This window comes from Salvelinus alpinus, chromosome 2, assembly GCF_045679555.1.
Source record: "Salvelinus alpinus chromosome 2, SLU_Salpinus.1, whole genome shotgun sequence".
Taxonomy (NCBI): Eukaryota; Metazoa; Chordata; class Actinopteri; order Salmoniformes; family Salmonidae; genus Salvelinus; species Salvelinus alpinus.
Genome location: NC_092087.1, coordinates 73941821 through 73967201, shown reverse-complemented (window position 1 = coordinate 73967201; position 25381 = coordinate 73941821).

Here is a 25381-nt window from a genome sequence, read left to right as displayed (position 1 = left end):
CCCGGCGTATACTGTGTGAGCCATCATGGACTCAAGGCGTCGGGCGAGGGGCCTTCAGTACCTCGTGGAGTGGGAAGGGTACGGTCCGGAGGAGAGATGCTGGGTGCCGGTGGAGGACATCGTGGACCCTTCCTTACGGAATTTCATCGTATCCACCCAGATCGCCCTGCGCCTCATCCTCCGGGTCGTCCCCGAGGCCGGTGTCGGCGCGCGGCTGGAGCCGCGCTTCGGGGGGGGGGGGGGGGGGGGGTTACTGTCACAACTTCCGCCGAAGTTGGTGCCTCCCCTTGTTCGGGCGGCGTTCGTCGTCACCGGCTTTCTAGCTGCCACCGATCCATGTTTCTGTTTTCCATTTTATGTCTTGAGTGTACACACCTGGTTCCCATTAAGTTATTGTTTCCCTATTTAACCCTCTGGTTCCCATTATGTTTCGTGCGTGATTGTTCCTGGTTTGTGTTAGTCTTTTGTGTTAGTGTTTGATCCCTGCGTGGATTTATTTCCTGATTATTTTACCGAGTAAAGTTTGTTATTTTACTCAGTTCTGTGTCCTACGCCTAACTCCGTTCTCACCTCTGCACAACTAACACCTGACAGTAAGAAACAGATTGATGATCTAGCAAGGATTTCTCTTATCTTGGGGAAATTGGCAACACCTGAGTGAAAAAGTTTACCTACAAAATAGAGCAGTCAAGACAGGTCACATCTCAAAGATAAAATACGTTCTGTCTTTAGCAGTATTATTTTGTAAGTGTGGGATGAGCTGCAAGAGAGAAGGTATTAATCTTGTTTTGACACTCAGAGAAGGAATGTCAGATCAATATTCTGCAGAAGTCAAAACTGAAAATGGCTAGAGTCAACAGGTCTTGGTTTGCACAGCTCGAATAACAAACGTGCCTCTGTCAAAACCATCACAGAACAGGTTTCTTAAAGGTGATTTAAAATCATACCTTAACTTATTTGTAAGCATTATCCAAATTTAATGCAAATAATAAAAAAAAAAAGACCTGTCATCTAACGTATTGTATTCATACTTGCTATATGAGCCAAGTTAGAATTCACACCAAGTGTCTTAACCCTATTGGGGAGATGTGTAGGGTGTTTGCCATTCACGTCAGCGACCCATATTTGCTTCCCTGCCCCGCCATTTGCTAAGTTGGTGTCAAAAGTGGGATGGCGGCTGTGAGACTACCTGCACAGCCTGGAAGTGTGAGGGAGCTGAGTAGTCATCCTTGCTACATGAGCCACATTACAATTCCCACAAAGTGAGTTAATGCTATTGGGGTGATGTGTAGGGTGTTTGCCTTTCACGCTAGCCACCAAGTTTCACTTCCCTGTTCGCTACGATATTCTAGTTTAATTAGGTTTGTCACTGTAAAGTGACAAGAAACACACAATGAAGACACTTGTCATGTCTTGGAGTATATTTTAAATGATTTACTAATTTCAAACCCTACCAACATTTTCATATTCAATTTCTTCTAGTTTTGTTCAAAACAACCGACATCTGCAGAAGCCAAGACAGATTGTCTGCAGTGACAGGTCTTTGCATGTTAATCGTATCAGATGTATGTGTTTTTCAGTTCCCTCCGTTGCTACCGAGGTGGCCGATTGGCCCTCCACATCTACACAGTCATCAGACAGATGCATTATTGTCCTGTGTCTCTAGGGCTAACTCAATCTATATCACATTGGCAGCGCTAACAGATTATCAGGGTCATCCAAACTCTGTAATTAAAAGGTCAAACTTAATTTTGCTATAGAGGTCAAACTAGTTGTCATTGAACTAGAGCGGCTACGCCCCAATACACTTAAATAGCTGCATCTCTTTGCATTTCCCTTTTCCTAAGTGGACAGATCTGAGGGACTGGAATCAGGGGGTAAAAATGTTTTAATTTCACCTTGAACCCCATTGGACAGTCACTCTTAAATAGCTACATCTTTCTCTTTTAAGCTATTCCCAAATCGTCAGAACTGAAAGAGTGGAATCGTGAAGTAAACATTGAATGTTTTAAATCCTCATTGACCTCAATTGAACAGTCAGGAGTTTTCACCAACTTTGATTCAGTCTAAACTAAAGTCAGTATAGAAAACAAGAGATTATCAAAGGAGAACATGTATTAGTAATTAACATAAATCTGTAGACCACAGTATTTTGGCGACAAAATCCAGATTACCTGTTGGAATACTAAACAGACTGGATTAAGTTGTTTTGGGGGGAATTAATAATTGTAACACTTTTTTTATTCTCAAATAAATATGATCCAAACCTTTATCTCATGCAGAGCCCTGAAGTTTATGCCAAACGTGAATGACAGTGTGTCAATCCATAAGGGCACAAGGCGAGACCCAAATGCAGACACAGGAGGCAGATGGTAGAGCTCTGATATTTATTATAACAAAAGGGGTAGGCAAGTCGGGGACAGGGGAGAGTTCATAAACCAGGTCAGGGTCCAAACAGTACCAGGCGATAGGCAGGCTCGAGGTCAGGACAGGCAGGGGTTCAATGATCAGGTCTGAGTCCAAACAGTACAAGGGGATTGGCAGGCTCGAGGTCTGAACAGGCAGAGTGGTCAGGCAGGCGGATTCAGCGTCAGGACAGGCAAGGGTCAAAAACCAGGAGGGCTAGGAAAAAAACAGACTGGGAAAAATAGGAGCTAGGAAAACCGCTGGTTGACTTGGCAAAACAAAGCGAACTGGCACAGAGAGACAGGAAAGACGGGGATAAATACACCGGGAACTAATGGGGATAACAGGTGACACATGGAGGTGGGTGGAGACAATCACAAAGACAGCTGAAACAGATCAGGGCGTGACACAATCAAGCGTTTGACTAAGTGACGGTGAGCTGCTTATTCTATTCTCAGAGATTGGTAGCAGATGGCATTGTGTAACCATGAAACTATTAATAAATGTGGGCTACAAAACAATACAAGTGTATTTCCATATGTTACAGCGAACAACGGAAATCTTCTGCTCCATTGTCAACCATCCACCCACAATCAGCACACATCACCCATCCAGCCCCTGGATGGAGAGCATATTGTGGGGTTAACCCTTTAACATAACTCCTAACCGTAACCTTAACCCCTAGAATAGCTTAAAGTTAGCAACAACAAATTGGAATTCATAACATATCATGCGTACTGCAAATTCTTAACATATCATACAAATTGTAATTAGTAACGTATAATACAAAATGTGTTTTTTTGTTTGTTTATCTGCGTTGTTTAACTTATTTTTTTACTAATTTTGTACATAATATTGCCGCTACCGTCTCTCATGACCAAAAATAACTTCTAGACATCAGGAATGTGATTACTCACCACAGACTAGTAGAATCCTTTTTCTTCTTTCACGACTCTGATGAACAGGCCCCGAGCCCCATGATCTGTGTGAAGAGGAGGTGGCTGGAGGGCGAGAAGTCGAAGAAGTCGAAGGCGATCGAATAAACCCCCACTTTCCTCAATTCTGCTAGCAAATGTGCAATCTTGGACAATAAAATTGACAAGTTACACTTAATATTAAACTACCAACGGGACATTAAAAACTATAACATCTGATAGACAAGGGGCGGCGGTCTATGTATTTTTGTAAACAACAGCTGGTGCACAATATCTAAGGAAGTCTTGAGCTATTGCTCGCCTGAGGTAGAGTTTCTCATGATAAGCTGTAGACCACACTACCTACCGACAGAGTTTCCATCTGTATTCTTTGTAGATGTTTATATACCACCACAGTCAGAGGCTGGCACTAAGATAGCATTGAATGAGTTGTATTCCGCCATAAGCATACAAGAAAATGCTCACCCAGAGACGGTGCTCCTAGTAGCCAGGGACTTTAATGCAGGGAAACTTAAATCAGTTTTACATGTTAAATGTGCAACCAGAGGGAAAAGAACTCTGGACCACCTATACACCACACACGGAGACGCATACAAAGCTCTCCCTCGCCCTCCATTTGACAAATCTGACCATAATTCCATACTCATGATTCCTGCTTACAAGCAAAAATTAAAGCAGGAAGCACCAGTGACTAGATCAATAAAAAGTGGTCAGATGAAGCAGATGCTAAGCTACATGACTGTTTTGCTAGCACAGACTGGAATATGTTCCGGCATTCCTACAATGGCATTGAAGAGTACACATCTGTCATTGGCTTCATCAGTAAGTGCATCGATGACGTCGTCCCCACATTGACCGTACGCACATACCCCAACCAGAAGCAATGGATTACAGGCAACATTCGCACTGAGCTAAAGGGTACAGCTGCCGCTTTCAAGGTGCGGGACTCTAACCCGGAAGCTTACAAGAAATCCTGCTATGACCTGCGACAAACCATCAAACAGGCAAAGCGTCAATACAGGGCTAAGATTGAATCATACTACACCGGCTCCGATGCTCGTCTTATGTGGCAGGGCTTGCAAATTATTACAGACTACAAAGGGAAGCACAGCCACGAGCTGCCCAGTGACACGAGCCTACCAGAGGAGCTAAATCACTTCTATGCTCGCTTCGAGGAAAGCAACACTGAGGCATGCATGAGAGCATCAGCTGTTCCGGACGACTGTGTGATCATGCTCTCCGTAGCCGACGTGAGTAAGACCTTTAACCTCTCTGGGGTAGGTGGGACGCAATCGTCCCACCTGGCCAATAGCCAGGGAAAATACAGAGCGCCATATTCAAATAAAATGATATAAAAATCAAACTTTCATTAAATCCCACATGTAAGATACCAAATTAAAGCTACACTCGTTGTGAATCCAGCCAACATGTCAGATTTCAAAAAGGCTTTTCGGCGAAAGCATAAGATGCTATTATCTGATGATAGCACAACAGTAAACAAAGAGAATAGCATATTTCAACACTGCAGGCACGACACAAAACGCAGAAATAAAAATATAATTCATGCCTTACCTTTGACAAAATTATTTTGTTGGCACTCCAATATGTCCCATAAACATCACAAATGGTCCTTTTGTTCGATTAATTCCGTCGATATATATCCAAAATGTCAATTTATTTGGCGCGTTTCATCCAGAAAAACACAGCTTCCAACTTGCGCAACGTCACTACAAAATATATCAAAAGTTACATGTAAACTTTACCAAAACATTTCAAACTCCTTTTGTAATATAACGTTAGGTATTTTTAAACGTTAATAATCGATCAATTTGAAGACGGGAGGATCTGTGTTCAATACAAAAAGAAAACAAACTGACGCAACTTTTTTGGTAAACAAACAATTTACTTCAAGTGACCCTCCTTTACGATGGCCATACTTCTTCATTACACAAAGGAATAACCTCAACCAATTTCCAAAGACTGGTGACATCCAGTGGAAGCAGTAGGAACTGCAAACAAGTCCCTTAGAAATCTGGTGTCCCAATGAAAGCTCATTGAAAAGACAGTGACCTCAAAAAAAAAAAATATCTGAATGGTTTGTCCTCTGGGTTTTGCCTGCTACATAAGTTCTGTTATGCTCACAGACATGATTCAAACAGTTTTAGAAACATCAGCTACAAAGAATACAGATAGAAACTCTGTCGGTTTTCTATCCAAATCTACTAATAATATGCATGTCTTATATCTGGGGATGAGTAGAAGGATGTTGAAATTGGGCACGCTATTTATCCAAAAGTGAAAATGCTGAGTAAAAGGAAGTTGAAATTGGGCACGCTATTTATCCAAAAGTGAAAATGCTGCCCCCTACCCCGAAGAAGTTAAACAGGTCAACATACACAAGGCTGCGGGGCCAGACGGATTACCAGGACGTGTGCTCCGGGCATGTGCTGACCAACAGGCAGGTGACTTCACTGACATTTTCAACATGTCCCTGATTGAGTCTGTAATACCAACATGTTTCAAGCAGACCACCATAGTCCCTGTGCCCAAGAACACAAAGACAACCTGCCTAAATGACTACTGACCCGTAGCACTCACGTCCGTAGCCATGAAGTGCTTTGAAAGGTTGGTAATGGCTCACATCGACACCATTATCCCAGAAACCCTAGACCCACTCCAATTTGCATACCGCCCAAACAGATCCACAGATGATTACATTTACATTTAACATTTAAGTCATTTAGCAGACGCTCTTATCCAGAGTGACTTACAAATTGGTGCATTCACCTTATGATATCCAGTGGAACAACCACTTTACAATAGTGCATCTAACTCTTTTAAGGGGGGGGGGTTAGAAGGATTACTTTATCCTATCCTAGGTATTCCTTAAAGAGGTGGGGTTTCAGGTGTCTCCGGAAGGTGGTGATTGACTCCGCTGACCTGGCGTCGTGAGGGAGTTTGTTCCACCATTGGGGTGCCAGAGCAGCGAACAGTTTTGACTGGGCTGAGCGGGAACTGTACTTCCTCAGAGGTAGGGAGGCGAGCAGGCCAGAGGTGGATGAACGCAGTGCCCTTGTTTGGGTGTAGGGCCTGATCAGAGCCTGAAGGTACGGAGGTGCCGTTCCCCTCACAGCTCCGTAGGCAAGCACCATGGTCTTGTAGCGGATGCGAGCTTCAACTGGAAGCCAGTGGAGAGAGCGGAGGAGCGGGGTGACGTGAGAGAACTTGGGAAAGTTGAACACCAGACGGGCTGCGGCGTTCTGGATGAGTTGTAGGGGTTTAATGGCACAGGCAGGGAGCCCAGCCAACAGCGAGTTGCAGTAATCCAGACGGGAGATGACAAGTGCCTGGATTAGGACCTGCGCCGCTTCCTGCGTGAGGCAGGGTCGTACTCTGCGAATGTTGTAGAGCATGAACCTACAGGAACGGGTCACCGCCTTGATGTTAGTTGAGAACGACAGGGTGTTGTCCAGGATCACGCCAAGGTTCTTAGCACTCTGGGAGGAGGACACAATGGAGTTGTCAACCGTGATGGCGAGATCATGGAATGGGCAGTCCTTCCCCGGGAGGAAGAGCAGCTCCGTCTTGCCGAGGTTCAGCTTGAGGTGGTGATCCGTCATCCACACTGATATGTCTGCCAGACATGCAGAGATGCGATTCACCACCTGGTTATCAGAGGGGGGAAAGGAGAAGATTAATTGTGTGTCGTCTGCATAGCAATGATAGGAGAGACCATGTGAGGATATGACAGAGCCAAGTGACTTGGTGTATAGCGAGAATAGGAGAGGGCCTAGAACAGAGCCCTGGGGGACACCAGTGGTGAGAGCACGTGGTGCGGAGACAGATTCTCGCCACGCCACCTGGTAGGAGCGACCTGTCAGGTAGGACGCAATCCAAGCGTGGGCCGCGCCGGAGATGCCCAGCTCGGAGAGGGTGGAGAGGAGGATCTGATGGTTCACAGTATCAAAGGCAGCCGATAGGTCTAGAAGGATGAGAGCAGAGGAGAGAGAGTTAGCTTTAGCAGTGCGGAGCGCCTCCGTGACACAGAGAAGAGCAGTCTCAGTTGAATGACTAGTCTTGAAACCTGACTGATTTGGATCAAGAAGGTCATTCTGAGAGAGATAGCAGGAGAGCTGGCCAAGGACGGCACGTTCAAGAGTTTTGGAGAGAAAAGAAAGAAGGGATACTGGTCTGTAGTTGTTGACATCGGAGGGATCGAGTGTAGGTTTTTTCAGAAGGGGTGCAACTCTCGCTCTCTTGAAGACGGAAGGGACGTAGCCAGCGGTCAAGGATGAGTTGATGAGCGAGGTGAGGTAAGGGAGAAGGTCTCCGGAAATGGTCTGGAGAAGAGAGGAGGGGATAGGGTCAAGCGGGCAGGTTGTTGGGCGGCCGGCCGTCACAAGACGCGAGATTTCATCTGGAGAGAGAGGGGAGAAAGAGGTCAAAGCACAGGGTAGGGCAGTGTGAGCAGAACCAGCGGTGTCGTTTGACTTAGCAAACGAGGATCGGATGTCGTCGACCTTCTTTTCAAAATGGTTGACGAAGTCATCAGAAGAGAGGGAGGAGGGGGGAGGAGGATTCAGGAGGGAGGAGAAGGTGGCAAAGAGCTTCCTAGGGTTAAAGGCAGATGCTTGGAATTTAGAGTGGTAGAAATTGGCTTTAGCAGCAGAGACAGAAGAGGAGAATGTAGAGAGGAGGGAGTGAAAGGATGCCAGGTCCGCAGGGAGGCGAGTTTTCCTCCATTTCCGCTCGGCTGCCCGGAGCCCTGTTCTGTGAGCTCGCAATGAGTCGTCGAGCCACGGAGCAGGAGGGGAGGACCGAGCCGGCCTGGAGGATAGGGGACATAGAGAGTCAAAGGATGCAGAAAGGGAGGAGAGGAGGGTTGAGGAGGCAGAATCAGGAGATAGGTTGGAGAAGGTTTGAGCAGAGGGAAGAGATGATAGGATGGAAGAGGAGAGAGTAGCGGGGGAGAGAGAGCGAAGGTTGGGACGGCGCGATACCATCCGAGTAGGGGCAGTGTGGGAAGTGTTGGATGAGAGCGAGAGGGAAAAAGATACAAGGTAGTGGTCGGAGACTTGGAGGGGAGTTGCAATGAGATTAGTGGAAGAACAGCATCTAGTAAAGATGAGGTCAAGCGTATTGCCTGCCTTGTGAGTAGGGGGGAAGGTGAGAGGGTGAGGTCAAAAGAGGAGAGGAGTGGAAAGAAGGAGGCAGAGAGGAATGAGTCAAAGGTAGACGTGGGGAGATGATGATGACATGATGCAATCTCTATTGCACTCCACACTGCCCTTTCCCACCTGGACAAAAGGAAAACTTATGTAAGAATGCTATTCATTGACTACAGCTCAGCATTCAACACCATTGTACCCTCAAAGCTCATCACTAAGCTAAGGATCCTGGGACTAAACACATCCCTCTGCAAATGGATCCTAGACTTCCTGACGGGCCGCCCCCAGGTGGTGAGGGTAGGTGGCAACACATCTGCCACGCTGATCCTCAACACCCAGGGAAGCTACCCAGGGGTGTGTGCTCAGTCCCCTCCTGTATTCCCTGTTTACCCACGACTCCATTGCCAGGCACAACTCTAACACCATCATTAAGTTTGCAGACGACACAACAGTGGTAGGCCTGATCACAGACAACGACGAGACAGCCTATAGGGAGGAGGTCAGAGACCTGGCCGGGTGGTGCAAGAATAACAACCTATCCCTCAACATAACCAAGACTAAGGAGATGATTGTGGACAACAGGAAAAGGCAGGTTGAGAGCTTCAAGTTCCTTGGTGTCCACAACAACAACAAACTAGAATGGTCCAAACACACCAAGACAGTCGTGAAGATGGCACAACAAAGCCTATTCCCCCTCAGGAAACTAGAAAGATTTGGCATGGGTCCTGAGATCCTCAAAAGGTTCTACAGCTGCAACATCGAGAGAATCCTGACTGGTTGAATCACTGCCTGGTACGGCAATTGCTCGGCCTCTGACCGTAAGGCACTACAGAGGGCTAAGCTGCCTGCCATCCAGGACCTCTACACCAGGCGGTGTCAGAGGAAGGCCCTAAAAATTGTCAAAGACCCCAGCCACCCCAGTCATAGACTGTTCTCTGTACTACCGCATGGCAAGCGGTACCGGAGTGCCAAGTCTAGGACAAAAATGCTTCTCAACAGTTTTTACCCCCAAGTCATTAGACTCCTGAACAGGTATTCAAATGGCTACCTGGACTATTTGCATTGTGTGGCCCCCAAACCCCCCAACCACTCTTTTTACGCTGCTGCTACTCTGTTTATCATATATGCATAGTCACTTTAACTATACATTCATGTACATACTACCTCAATTGGGCCGACCAACCAGTGCTCCCACACATTGGCTAACCGGGCTATCTGCATTGTGTCCCACCCACCACCCGCCAACCGCTCTTTTTCGCTACTGCTACTCTCTGTTCATCATATATGCATAGTCACTTTAACCATATCTACATGTTCATACTACCTCAATCAGCCTGACTAACCGGTGTCTGTATGTAGCCTCGCTACTTTTATAGCCTTGCTACTGTATATAGCCTGTCTTTTTACCGTTGTTTTATTTCTTTACCTACCTATTGTTCACCTAATACCTTTTTTGCACTATTGGTTAGAGCCTGTAAGTAAGCATTTCACTGTAAGGTCTTCACCTGTTGTATTCGGCGCACGTGACAAATAAACTTTGATTTGATGTGATTAGCACTAGTAGTACTGTATGTCCTTACATTGGAATCGCTCTAAAAAGATAGATTATTTCCGATTGGACAGAGTTCCCAGACCTGACCAATCCTGGATCATTAGTCATGGACCCGGCAACCACGACAGTTGAGAGAGTACATCTGGACACTCCCCTCAATCAAAGTGGATGTATTTTCACAAGAGACATAAAAGTGCATTTCTGTTGCTATAAGAAGATGTATTAGTGTGGCATTCAGTGCTACTTCTCTTGTACTGTAGTTGACATGCTGTAAAATGCATTGAGATAGCTTAGGGTGACCAAGGTCAAACACAACACCATTTCTGGTCACAGTCCAAAGATGATCACAAAATAATTTTGAAATGATTCATCTGCATACCAAAAGCTTCAACACAACAAAAATCGTTGCATTTTTACAGTTAAAAAAATCTTAAGTGTTGACGTAATCACGGTATACGGTTATTGTCTTAATCATAACTGGATCATGAGTAGGGCCTGACAGCTGAGAGATTTATCTCCTAAATGTAATATTTCCGACTGACACTGAGCAAACAGATTGTTGATGAAACGGGCTTATGGGTCCTCCTCAGGACATTTATAACCGTCCTTGTTATTCATCTCCTTTGAAATGCTCCAGACCTTCCTTCCAAAGGGAGAGTTCTACTCCACTCCAAGCTACTTTCCTTGGCACTCACAACTTTCTGTTTTGATTGGTACCGTTTAAAACAAATTGTTCTATATGTGTGACTGCCAGGGTTGTCTTTGTGTGAAAGTTGTGTATGTTGTTTACAATAGCACTTATATTAAAAAAAGCTGGTTGTTGTGTGACCTGTATGACTACTTGTGATGACCTGTTTTCACTTTGTTTCACTTTGTTTCTCTGTTACAACACTGTTTCATCAGACCAACTATTCCCTTGTAAATAATTCAATTACTTCAGATATTTACTGTGTAGCTAATATCCATACAATATGCAGCAAGGGGTCGAGAATCAAAGAGAGAACTCAACAAGGTCATCTCAAGGTAAACCCATTCTCACAACAACAGCACACCCCAGACTCCCTTTTATGTTGTATTACCACATAATTACCATTCGTCATTTGTTAGATTTCACAGATGTGTACAGCAAACAATATTATCAAGCTGTAAGGGGATTTTCATAAGGCCTTTTGTTTTTCTTATTTTTTCCCTTCACCTTGAGCTCTGTGATCAGAGTCTGTGGCCCAACCCAGGGGAAATCATGGATTCCGTGTCTCAGTTTAAAAAAATAAACTGTTCTAATGTTTGAATTTGAAAGCCAAAGTAATTACTCTGATTTAATTACTCCCTCCTACCCCTCTTAATCACGTTGTCATTGAGGTTGTTGCCCTTTATACTGGCATATACTGAAAACAGACACATGATGTTGATGTATGGAAAGGCAGAGAAAAAATGAAATCCACAAATCCGCATGAGATGTTATGTACATTGAAACAAGAAATGTGTGAAACAAGAAATGTGTTTGTAGACTATAACAGCTGGAGCGCGGTGGGAGACGATGCGTTATTGTCACCAGGAACGAGTTGTGACTTCTCATAGTAATTTACATTGCATCCCAGCTGTCTATTTTAAAGACTGTATATTTAATGTATATTTTCAGCATCAACATCCATAAAGTGAAATGGAGCTCAATGGAAAGAACTAAAATACCTTGATGGAACCCTCAGTCTAATTACAGGATATATACTGCATGACATGTTGCTCTTAGATGTCTCACCATGCTCTTTTCTCTTTAAATGAGATTATTTGTGTTAAGTAACACATCATGTCATTTGCGGGATTTAATGCCATTTTAGATGTAAATACTAAACACGATCACAAGATTTGCTACTCATTCAAAGTGTTGTGATTCTGTGATACCCAGAGGCTTAGAAATTGGCAATTGAGCTAATCTGACATATCCAGTAGTACCTAAAATGGCCACCAATATAGGTGATTTGGGTGCCGGTGGTAAATATGTATTTAAATGTTTTAGTTTTTCTTTTGTTATAGTTGCTGCTACGCCCTAATTTAACTCTAGTTAGAGGATTTGCATTTAAAGATAATTTCATGTCAATTCAATTGTTTATTTTCAGTAAAAAACAGCTTTGTGCAAGGTATTAACACAAATCTTAAAAGAAGGAGAATAGAAAGGAAAAATCATAGTCTGCTGCCAGTACAAAATAACTTATTTTTCCCTCTCACCTGTCTTCCCTTTTCGCTCTTTCTAGTTTCACACCCGGGTGCTCAGAAGGTGTGAACAGGGAAGAGGCCGGGGTAGCGTCCGAACGAGTGGTGAGATGACTCAGGGACATGGAAGTTGCAGACAGAGAAAAAACACTATGGGTGGTTGTGCTGCCACATATCTTGATCCCTTACTAACTACATCCTAACAGGAATGAGTCCTGACCAACTGGTTTATCTATATGGATGGGAAGCTGACTTGAATAAATAAAATCTTAGAATTCAAATTCTGACTTGTACCTCTAGCTTTGCTTGTATTTCAACTTACCTAGTAAAGTAAGGGTTTAATACCTTTATGGTACTTTGTCACCAGGTAGTTCAGCCTGAGTACCATACGTATGGGATGCCAATGTCTCATCTGTGAACGCACACTGTGTTCCAGCTCTTATGTCAGAAAATCCCATGTCAACAACCTGCTAAATACAGAAATTCATGACAATTCAATTGAAAACACACATTTGGCAAAAAACACATTCTCTGAAATAAACAAAACAAAGCTGGAGTCGAAGGTCATACATGGTAGAAGTGAAAACCCTATAACAGTTTTGCACCAACAAAGGCCCCAAATGGAACGAAAGCATCAGTTGTTTCTCTAATCAAACGGCTTCCAAGCAGCTGCAGTGTCGAAGATCCACAGGGGGCGGCCATGTCTGGCCCAGCTTGTGAAATCACATCCATAGAAATATGATTACTAAAACTACAGTACAAGTCAATGTTCTGCGATGGATAGGCCGGAGGCCATATTGAGTGTACCCATGCCAGTAATTATATTTCTATGTTCATATGTGGATAACCAGTGGTTGAAACTCAACAAACATAGAATCTCTCAGAAGCTCTTCAGTGCCCTTTCCTCTCAGCTAATTATGTTTATCTCTCCAACTGATGCAGGACATTGTAACAGGTCCTAGGTGTAGCTGGTGTAGAGAGTCAGGCGCAGGACAGTAGATATGAGTAATCAAACGTACTTTACTCAAAAATGAGAATATACAAAGTAACAAATACACGCACACCATGACAGACCGAAAATACAAAATAAACAATCACTCACAAAAACCATGAGGGGAACAGAGGGTTAAATAATGAACAGGTGATTGTGGGATTGTAAACAGGTGTGTGAAACAAAGACAAAACAAATGGAAAATGAAAAGTGGATTGGCGGTAGCTAGAAAGCCGGTGACGTCGACCCCTGAACGCCGCCCAAACAAGGAGAGGGACCGACTTCGTGACAGACTGGAGGAATGCTGGAGGAAGTTTTGGTAATGCAAGACATTTGGAGAAAAAGTAATGGTTTGGTGACTTGATCTGTAATTGTGAATGGCTAGTACAGAACCTAGTACATCTGGACTGAAGGATTTTGTAATTCAATGTATTTTATTGGTATTAGGTTCTAATAGCTGTCTTTAGCTTTGAAATAGATTTTATGGGAAATTGCCCAAAGGAAAAATATGTGCTATGTCATCATAGTTGCATCAATGTTTTTGTTGTAAATAAGAAGAAAGACAAGAGGAATTATGACCTGCAGTCACAGATATACTTTTTTAGCGGGTAGATCAGCTTTAAAATTGCAGATCGATTGTGGCTTCTATCAGTGTAATGGTCTGAATCATTTCAAATCCCCAATATACTTTTTGTAAATATATATATGTATATATATATTATTTTAGTTTTCCTTCTTTATTATTTTCCACTAATCCTATCACCCCTCCCCTAATTGGAAAAAAATAATCGACAACAATACTTAGGCATCCACTTCCAGCTCATAAATACTACATATATATCATGGACAGTATATTGTACATTAGTTATCGTTTGTTTGTTTTTGTCCCAGCCTTGAGCTACTCGCAACCCCTCCCATCTATCTCAAACACCATCCAGTTTTGATTTCTAGCTGCCATAAATGTTCTACTGTGCTGTGATGTTTCACAAAAGTTTTGAATCTTTCTTTTCTCATAGTTTCTACAGACTGTAAATTAAAGATAAACACATTTGCTAAGAGCATTATCATGTTATTCATAATTTTTTTCAAATCACCCAGCTGTGCTATTTACAGAGTTAGTTCCAATTAAATGTTGACATTTTTCAGCCATTCCTGAAATTGCGACCAAAAACAAGCTACATATGGGCAGTACCAAAACAAGTGATCTAATGATTCTGTCTCTTCGCAGCAAAATCTGCAGAGCTGGGATGGTTGTATCCCCCATATATAAACTCAGCAAAAAAAGAAACGTCCTCTAACTGTCAACTGCATTTATTTTCAGCAAACCTAACATGTGTAAATATTTGTATGAACATAACAAGATTCAACAACTGAGACATAAACTGAACAAGTTCCACCGACATGTGACTAACATAAATGGAATAATGCTTCCCTGAACAAAGGGGAGGTCAAAATCAAAAGTAACAGTCAGTATATGGTGTGGCCACCAGCTGCATTGAGTCCTGCAGTGCATCTCCTCCTCATGGACTGCACCAGATTTGCCAGTTCTTGCTGTGAGATGTTCCCCCACTCTTCCACCAAGGCACCTGCAAGTTCTCAGACATTTCTGGGGGGAATGGCCCTAGCCCTCACCCTCCAATCCAACAGGTTCCAGACGTGCTCAATGGGATTGAAATACGGGCTCTTCACTGGCCATGGCAGAACACTGACATTCCTGTCTTGCAGGAAATCACTCACAGAACGAGCAGTATGGCTGGTGATTTGTCATGCTGGAGGGTCATGTCAGGAGGAGCCTGCAGGAAGGTTACCACATGAGGGAGGAGGATGTCTTCCTTGGAACGCACAGCATTGAGATTGCCTGCAATGACAACAAGCTCAGTCCGATGATGCTGTGACACACCGCAACAAACCATGACGGACCTTCCACCTCCAAATCGATCCCGCTCCAGAGTACAGGCCTCAGTGTAACGCTCATTCCTTCGACGATAAACGCGAATCCGACCATCACCCCTTGTGAGACAAAACCGCGAATCGTCAGTGAAGAGCACTTTTTGCCAGTCCTGTCTGGTCCAGCGACGGTGGGTTTGTGCCCATAGGCGACGTTGTTGCTGGTGATGTCTGGTGAGGACCTGCCTTACAACAGGCCTGCAAACCCTCAGTCCAGCCTCTCTCAGCTTATTGCGGACAGTCTGAGCACTGATGGAAGGATTGTGCTTTCCTGGTGAAACTCGGGAAGTTGTTGTTGCCATCCTGTACCTGTCCCGCAGGTGTGATGTTCGGATGTACCGATCCTGTGCAGGTGTTGTTACATGTGGTCTGCCACTGCGAGGACGATCAGCTGTCCGTCCTGTCTCCCTGTAGCGCTGTCTTAGGCGTCTCACAGTACAGAAATTACAATGTATTGCCCTGGCCACATCTGCGGTCCTCATGCCTCCTTGCAGCATGCCTAAGGCACGTTCACGCAGATGAGAAGGGACCCAGGGCATCTTTCTTTTGGTGTTTTTCAGAGTCAGTAGAAAGGGCTCTTTAGTGTCCTAAGTTTTCATAACTGTGACCTTAATTGCCTACCGTCTGTAAGCTGTTAGTGTCTTAACGACCGTTCTACAGGTGCATGTTCATTCATTGTTTATGGTTCATTGAACAAGCATGGGAAACAGTGTTTAGACCCTTGGATTTTTCGAATTATCTTTGAAAGACAGGGTCCTGAAAAAGGGATGTTTCTTTTTTGCAGAGTTTATAACATTCTGTTGGTTGCAAGAATTTTCTATCAAAATGTAAATTGAAAAACTTGACTGAGGGGTAGCTCAGGACTGAGGGGTAGCTCAGGACTGAAAGGCAACTCCAGACTGAAGAGCAGCACCAGACTGGCAGGCGGCTCTGGCACCCCTGACTAACGGGCGACTCTGGCAGCTCCTGACTAGCGAGCGGCTCTGGCGGCTCCTGACTGGCGGGCGGCTCTGGCGGCTCCTGACTGGCGGGCGGCTCTGGCGGCTCCTGACTGGCGGGCGGCTCTGGCGGCTCTGGCGGCTCCTGACTGGCGGGCGGCTCTGGCGGCTCAGGACAGACGGGCGGCTCTGGCGGCTCAGGACAGACGGGCGGCTCTGGCGGCTCAGGACAGACGGGCGGCTCTGGCGGCTCAGGACAGACGGGCGGCTCTGGCGGCTCAGGACAGACGGGCGGCTCTGGCGGGTCAGGACAGACGGGCGGCTCAGGCGGCGTTGGACAGACGGGCGGCTCAGGCGGCGCTGGACAGACGGGCGGCTCAGGCGGCGCTGGACAGACGGGCAGCTCAGGCGGCGCTGAACAGACGGGCAGCTCAGGCGGCGCTGGACAGACGGGCAGCTCAGGCGGCGCTGGGCAGCTCAGGCGGCGCTGGACAGACGGGCAGCTCAGGCAGCGCTGGACAGACAGGCAGATCAGGCCTGCTGAGGCGCACAGTAGGCCTGGTGCGTGGTGCCGGAACTGGTGGTACCGGGCTGGGGACATGCACCTCTGGGCGAGTGCGGGGTGCTGGAACTGAAAGCCTGGTACGTGGCGCCGCCACCGGAGGGCTGGTGCGTGGGGCTGCCACAGGAGGGCTGGTTCTTGGAGAAGGCACCGGATAGACTGGACCGTGGAGGCGCACTACAGGTCTCGAGCACCGAGCCTGCCCAACCCTGCCTGGCTGAATACTCCCTGTAGCCATACCAGTGCGGCGAGGTGGAATAAGCCGCACTGGGCTATGTACACGTACAGGAGACACCATGCGTAGGGCTTGTGCCATGTACCCCAGCCCGAGGAGACGCACTGGAGACCAGATGCGTAGAGACGGTTTCATGGCACCTGGCTCGATGCCCAAACTAGCCCGGCCGATACGAAGTGCTGCTATGTACCGCACCGGGCTATGCACACGTACTGGAGACACCGTGCGCTCTTCCGCATAACACGGTGTCTGCCCGTACGCTCGCTCTCCACGGTAAGCACGGGGAGTTGGCGCAGGTCTCCTACCTGACTTCGTCACACTCCCCGTGTTCCTCCTCCCAATACATTTTTGGGGCTGCCTCTCGGGCTTCCTTGCCAGCCGTGTTCCCTCAAAGCGCTGGCTCCCTTTAGCTGCTGCCTCCGCTCTCCTGGCTGCCTCCACCTGTTCCCATGGGAGGCAACCCATGCCGTCCAGAATGTCCTCCCATGTCCATTCCTCCTTATAGCGCTGCTCCTGCTGCTGCTGCATGTTACCACGCTGCTTGGTCCTTTTTTGGTGGGTGGTTCTGTAACGGCTGTCGTCTTCCTCCTCGTCTGAGGAGGATACGTTTGAAGGATCGGAGGACCAATGCGCAGCATGGTAATTGTTCATCTTGTTTTAATAAAGGTGAACACTCAAAATACAAAACAACAAAAGTGACAACCGAAACAGTTCTATCTGGTGCAGACACACAAAGACTGAAAACAACCACCCACAAAACCCAACAGAAAACAGGCTACCTAAATATGGTTCCCAATCAGGGACAACGATTGACTGCTGCCTCTGATTGAGAACCATATCAGGCCAAACACAGAAATAGAAAATCATAGAAAAACGAACATAGACAACCCACCCAACTCACGCCCTGACCATACTAAAACAAAAGACAAAACAAAGGAACTAAGGTCAGAACGTGACATATACTGACTCTACACGTACAATAATCCTATATACACTGCTGGTTCTCTGTTTATCATATACCCTGGTGCCTAGTCACCTTACCCCAATAAATATCTACATCTATCACTCCAGAATCCCTGCACATTGTAAATATGCTACTGGAATTGAACCAGGATAGAGCTTACTTCTCATATTTCTATTTGTCGTCTTTCTGTTCTACCTTATGTTATTTTTAGTACTACATTGATATTTATTACTGAATTGTTGGATTTAGAGCAAGAAAGGCATTACACTGTACTTGAGCACATGACATTAAAACTTGAATCTTAAAACTAAGGCGTGCAAGATCTCACTTTTGACAGATAATGTATAGTGTTTTTCCTCTTCGCCAGGACACAACCCAGTCATCCACCTCCACCAAGAGAATCATTGGAGGAGAAGACTAGATGGTGCATTTTTAATTGCAGTGTCCCGAACATCGAGTCATAGTGCATGTTTAAGTGTGCCATTCAGACTCATTTCAGACCCCATTTGGAAATCTGCTGTCGACTCGTTAGAAGTTGATTAATTGCTCAATAACCCATTAGTCAGTCAGCAGAGGAGAGCAGAGGGCAAGACGAGAGTATCGAGAATCGTGAATGTTGCAAATATATGGAAATAATGTGGTTTTGATGTTGCACTATGTAGACAAAGTTGCTAAAAATATGTCTGACAAATACTTGTAACAAGGAATGGCGAGCGTGAGGCACAAAATCCTACATCCCCAGTTATCCAGGAGGAGGTTAGACCACCCCTGTGTTATGGTAAGTAGGATACCATTGAATGCTATTCCCGGTTCCCACAAATGTTACAGGTTGTATACATACATACCAAACACATGTTATGTAGTACTATCTGACAAACCTCTCAGAGCACCAGTGAAAAGATCCTACCACTCACTGCAAACATGTTGCCTCTCATTTTCCCTCTCACACAAATGAAACATCCAAAGAAGAAGTATTATGTTTATCTTCCATGCATATTAATACAAGTCTCATGTCACCTTTTGAAGTAGGTACTTATCTTTAGAAGGCCCCGCTCATTCCTCGACTTAATGGAGGGATTACCATGTAAAATATGGGAGGCACACTACTGACGAAATGGAAATGGAAATGCTGACCCAGCAAGCATCACTCATTATCAATTTGAGCCCCCATGTCCCCCTTATCAGTCTTTCCTCGACGATAACTCAAAGGACTAATTCATTTTCATTAAAGGACTTTTATTTTGACTCTTAATTAGACAGAATAATTACTGACAACAATTACTTTCTTCCTTTCTTACCATTAAATAGTATTGGAGAAGTGGTTGTGGGTGGAAAATAACAGAATCTTCACAACAATATTCTGCGAAGTAGATGCTGAAATGCTTTACCATTTTAATGGACTGAATTACAACACCATGCATCCAAAATATTTATAGGATGAATATATTTATCAAGACATCATGCAGCAGGGGGATATTTTATATTACAGATGAAAAGTAAACATACAGTGACTTGCAAAAGTATTCATCCCCCTTGGCGTTTTTCCTATTTTGTTGCATTACAACCTATAATTTAAATGGATTTTTATTTGGATTTCATGTAATGGATATACACAAAATAGTCCAAATTGGTGAAGTAAAATGAAAAAAATTACTTGTTTCAAAAAAGTCGAAGAAATAAAAAACGGAAAAGTGGTGCGAGCATATGTATTCACCCCCTTTGCTATGAAGCCCCTAAATAATATCTGGTGCAACCAATTACCTTAAGAAGTCACATAATTAGTTAAATAAATTCCACCTGTATGCAATCTAAGTGTCACATGATCTGTCACATGATCTCAGTATATATACACCTGTTCTGAAAGGCCCCAGAGTCTGCAACACCACTAAGCAAGGGGCACCACCAAGCAAGCGGCACCATGAAGACCAAAGAGATCTCCAAACAGGTCAGGGACAAGGTTGTGGAGAAGTACAGGTCAGGGTTGGGTTATAGAAAAATATCAGAAACTTTGAACATTCCACAGTGCACCATTAAATCCATTATTAAAACAAGGAAAGAATATGGCACCACAACAAACCTGCCAAGAGAGGGCCGCTCACCAAAACTCATGGACCAGGCAAGAAGGGCAGTAATCAGAGACCAAAGATAACCCTGAAAGAGCTGCAAAGCTCCACAGCGGATATTGGAGTATCTGTCCATAGGACCACTTTAAGCTGTACACTCCACAGAGCTGGGCTTTACGGAAGAGAGACCAGAAAAAAAGCCATTGCTTAAAGAAGAAAATAAGCAAACACATTTGGTGTTCACCAAAAGGCATGTGGAAGACTTCTCAAACATATGGAAGAAGGTACTCTGGTCAGATGAGACTAAAATTGAGCTTTCAGTCTTCCAGGGATTTGAGACTGGGACGGAGGTTCACCTTCCAGCAGGACAATGACCCTAAACATACTGCTAAAGCAACACTCAAGTAGTTTAAGGGGAAACATTTAAATGTCTTGGAATGGCTTAGTCAAAGCCCAGACCTCAATCCAATTGAGAATCTGTGGTATGACTTAAAGATTGCTGTACACCAGCAGGTCCCCATCCAACTTGAAGGAGCTGGAGCAGTTTATCCTTGAAGAATGGGCAAAAATCACAGTGGCTAGATGTGCCAAGCTTATAGATACATATCCCAAGAGACATGCAGCTATAATTTCTGCAAAAGGTGGCTCTACAAAGTATTGATTTTTGGGGGGGTGAATAGTTATGCACGTTCAAGTTTTCCGTTTTTTTGTCTTATTTCTTGTTTGTTTCACAATAAAACCTATTTTGCATCTTCAAAGTGGTAGACATATTGTGTAAATTAAATTATACAAACCCCCCAAAAATGTATTTTAATTCCAGGCTGTAAGGCAACAATATAGGAAAAATGCCAAGGGGAGTGAATTATTTCGCAAGGCACTGTAAGTATATTTAAAACCAAATATTTTTTAACTTTTACTCAAGTAGTATTTTACTGGGTGACTTTCACTTTTACTTGAGTCATTTTCTGTTAAGGTATCTTTACTTTTACTTAAGTATCACAATTGAGAACTTTTTCCACCTCTTATAAAAGTAATACGAATAAAAGCTTGTTTGTTCATAGAGATCAAAGCCACGTCAAGATGACAACATCTTGAGACCAAGTGATGTTCAGTTGAGAAACTCTACTCAGCCTCCCAAGTACACAGGTGAACTGTGCTTGACAGATGACTTAAAATGCTCAGGGACTCAGGAAGTGAGACCTAAAAAATTCCCACTCATTGCTATGCCAACTGACTCTTCCCATTCAGCAAGGCTCCTTTCTTACTAAATGTGTTTGTACCACTCTTCATACACATTCTGACATACAAAGCATCTTGAATGTGTAGCTAACCATATGCAAAGCACAACCCTGTCAGGGAATCTATCAAAACAGTATGCATCAGTGAGGATCAGAATACCCACTCAGTTTTATGGATCTCCACGGTATTACTTTTGGCGAAGGAGATATCCTGTTGACAAAAACTAGGCTCCATTTTTTTCTCTCACTTCACTGGTGTTGACACAGCTAAGCTTCAACTTTGTTGGTAACTAAACTTTAAGACAAGTCTTTGGTTGTCTATCTTCAATGGCACAGGTGGATGGGATTATAGTGTATTTCATATATATTCCTCCACTAAAATTGCCTCCACTACTGAGACACAACATAATGACAGGTTACAGACATGTTATAGACCCTTCCACTGTTATAGAACCATCCACCGTTATAGATCCATCCACTGTTATGGACCCATCCACTGTTATAGACAGTGGATAATCCTAGAGTCACCTCTGCAATGACATTTGACATCTCAAACCTGAATCTCAAATCTTCATCGGTATTTCCAGAAGAACAGGAGGTATAGCTTTTCCTTTGGTAGAAGCAAAAGCTCAAGTGATATTAATTTGTATTTTTGTCTGGCATTACTTTATGTCTAGACCAAGTGGCGTTCAGTTGAGAGACTACTCAGCCCACCAAGTACATAGGTGAGCTACGACTTTATTGGTAAATATACTTTAAGGTGAGTCTTTGGGCTGGATTCAATTCGTATCGCTGAAGTATCGCAGAAGATCTGCATTCAAATGTGAAGGACATATGCAGCGTTTAGGCCTACCGTGAATGTAGTCTCCGCGAACGTGGGAACATCGACCTTAATTGTCAATCGTGCTTTAAAGAGTATCTTTAAAGCACGACGTGTGCAGACGTGTTGCTGTGTGTTTTGTTGCTGTGCGTTTTGCTGCCAACTTTACTTTGCTAGCTGACAACTTTACGTTTTTTGTTTTGTTTTTGTTTTTAATTACCGTTTATATTTTTAGTTTTTCCATCGCAACTTTTTTCCCTCATTCAACTTTTTCACTCCGGACGCTTTATCTGGACATGGTTCGTCAACACCTTCAACAGCCGAAGCTAAGTAGTAACATTAACATGATGTCTTCTAATTGCAGTCGCTGTACTCATAATATACAGGAGAACGATCGCCTTACGGCGAGAATAGCTGTGCTACAAGCCCAGCTTCAGACGCAATCGTTAGGCAAGGGTAATTTCAGTGTAGGAAAGGAAGAAACAGCGTCTGTGCCACCAGTAAGTACAGATAGTAACGTTAGTATAAATCCCCCCGCACAGTCCCCGCAGCCGGACAACTTTCTCATGGCTTCTGGAGGGAAATGCTGTTGGAATGCTCAACCGGTGTCGCTCATTCAGCCGACAGAAACTTTCAACCGGTTCTCCCCATTATGTAGCGAGTCGGAGTCTGAGTCTGAGTCTTCTCTTGTCTCTACTCCTCCCGTTACGGGGTCTGAGACGCCGAAGGCTCCCACCATTAGCTCTGACAAATTGAAAACCCTAGTCATTGGCGACTCCATTACCCGCAGTATTAGACTTAAAGCGAATCACCCAGCGATCATACACTGTTTACCAGGGGGCAGGGCTACCGACGTTAAGGCTAATCTAAAGATGGTGCTGGCTAAAGCTAAATCTGGCGAGTGTAGAGAGTATAGAGATATTGTTATCCACGTCGGCACCAACGATGTTAGGATGAAACAGTCAGAGGTCACCAGGTGCAACATAGCTTCAGCGTGTAAATCAGCTAGAAAGATGTGTCGGCATCGAGTAATTGTCTCTGGCCCCCTCCCAGTTAGGGGGAGTGACGAGCTCTACAGCAGAGTCTCAGCACTCAATCGCTGGTTGAAAACTGTTTTCTGCCCCTCCCAAAAGATAGAATTTGTAGATAATTGGCCCTCTTTCTGGGACTCACCCACAAACAGGACCAAGCCTGACCTGCTGAGGAGTGACGGACTCCATCCTAGCTGGAGGGGTGCTCTCATCTTATCTACCAACATAGATAGGGCTCTAACTCCTCTAGCCCCACAATGAAATAGGGTGCAGGCCAGGCAGCAGGCTGTTAGCCAACCTGCCAGCTTAGTGGAGTCTGCCAATAGCACAGTCAGTGTAGTCAGCTCAGCCATACCCATTGAGACTGTGTCTGTGCCTCGACCTAGGTTGGGCAAAACTAAACATGGCGGTGTTCGCCTTAGCAATCTTATTAGGATAAAGACCTCCTCCATTCCTGCCATTATTGAAAGAGATCGTGATACCTCACATCTCAAAATAGGGTTACTTAATGTTAGATCCCTCACTTCAAAGGCAGTCATAGTCAATGAACTAATCACTGATCATAATCTTGATGTGATTGGCCTGACTGAAACATGGCTTAAGCCTGATGAATTTTCTGTGTTTAGTGACCATATCCCCCGTGCATCCCGCAAAGGCGGGATTTACGATAGCAAATTTCAATTTACCCCCCAAAAAATGGCGTTTTTGTCTTTTGAGCTTCTAGTCATGAAATCTATGCAGCCTACTCATTCACTTTTTAAAGCTACTGTTTACAGGCCTCCTGGGCCATATACAGCGTTCCTCTCTGAGTTTCCTGAATTCCTATCAGACCTTGTAGTCATAGCAGATCATATTCAAATTTTTGGTGATTTTAATATTCACATGGAGAAGTCCACAGACCCACTCCAAAAGTCTTTCGGAGCCATCATCGACTCAGTGGGTTTTGTCCAACATGTCTCTGGACCTACTCACTGCCACAGTCATACTCTGGACCTAGTTTTGTCCCATGGAATAAATGTTGTAGATCTTAATGTTTTTCCACATAATCCTGGACTATCGGACCACCATTTTATTACGTTTGCAATCGCAACAAATAATCTGCTCAGACCCCAACCAAGGAGCATCAAAAGTCGTGCTATAAATTCTCAGACAACACAAAAATTCCTTGATGCCCTTCCAGACTCCTTCTGCCTACCCAAGGACGTCAGAGGACAAAAATCAGTTAACCACCTAACTGAGGAACTCAATTTAACCTTGCGCAATACCCTAGATGCAGTTGCACCCCTAAAAATGAAAAACATTTGTCATAAGAAACTAGCTCCCTGGTATACAGAAAATACCCGAGCTTTGAAGCAAGCTTCCAGGAAATTGGAACGGAAATGGCGCCACACCAAACTGGAAGTCTTCCGACTAGCTTGGAAAGACAGTACCGTGCAGTACCGAAGAGCCCTCACTGCTGCTCGATCATCCTACTTTTCCAACTTAATCGAGGAAAATAAGAACAATCCAAAATTTCTTTTTGATACTGTTGCGAAACTAACTAAAAAGCAGCATTCCCCAAGAGAGGATGGCTTTCACTTCAGCAGTAATAAATTCATGAACTTCTTTGAGGAAAAGATCATGACCATTAGAAAGCAAATTACGGACTCCTCTTTGAATCTGCGTATTCCTCCAGGGCTTAGCTGTCCTGGATCTGCACAGCTCTGCGAGGGCCTGGGATCGGGAGAGACACTTAAGTGTTTTAGTACTATATCTCTTGACACAATGATGAAAATAATCATGGCCTCTAAACCTTCAAGCTGCATACTGGATCCTATTCCTACTAAACTGCTGAAGGAGCTGCTTCCTGTGCTTGGCCCTCCTATGTTGAACATAATAAACAGCTCTCTATCCACCGGATGTGTACCAAACTCACTAAAAGTGGCAGTGATAAAGCCTCTCTTGAAAAAGCCAAACCTTGACCCGGAAAATATAAAAAACTATCGGCCTATATCGAATCTTCCATTCCTCTCAAAAATTTTAGAAAAAGCTGTTGCGCAGCAACTCACTGCCTTTCTGAAGACAAACAATGTATACGAAATGCTTCAGTCTGGTTTTAGACCCCATCATAGCACTGAGACTGCACTTGTGAAGGTGGTAAATGACCTTTTAATGGCGTCAGACCGAGGCTCTGCATCTGTCCTCGTGCTACTAGACCTTAGTGCTGCCTTTGACACCATCGATCACCACATTCTTTTGGAGAGACTGGAAACCCAAATTGGTCTACACGGACAAGTTCTGGCCTGGTTTAGATCTTACCTGTCGGAAAGATATCAGTTTGTCT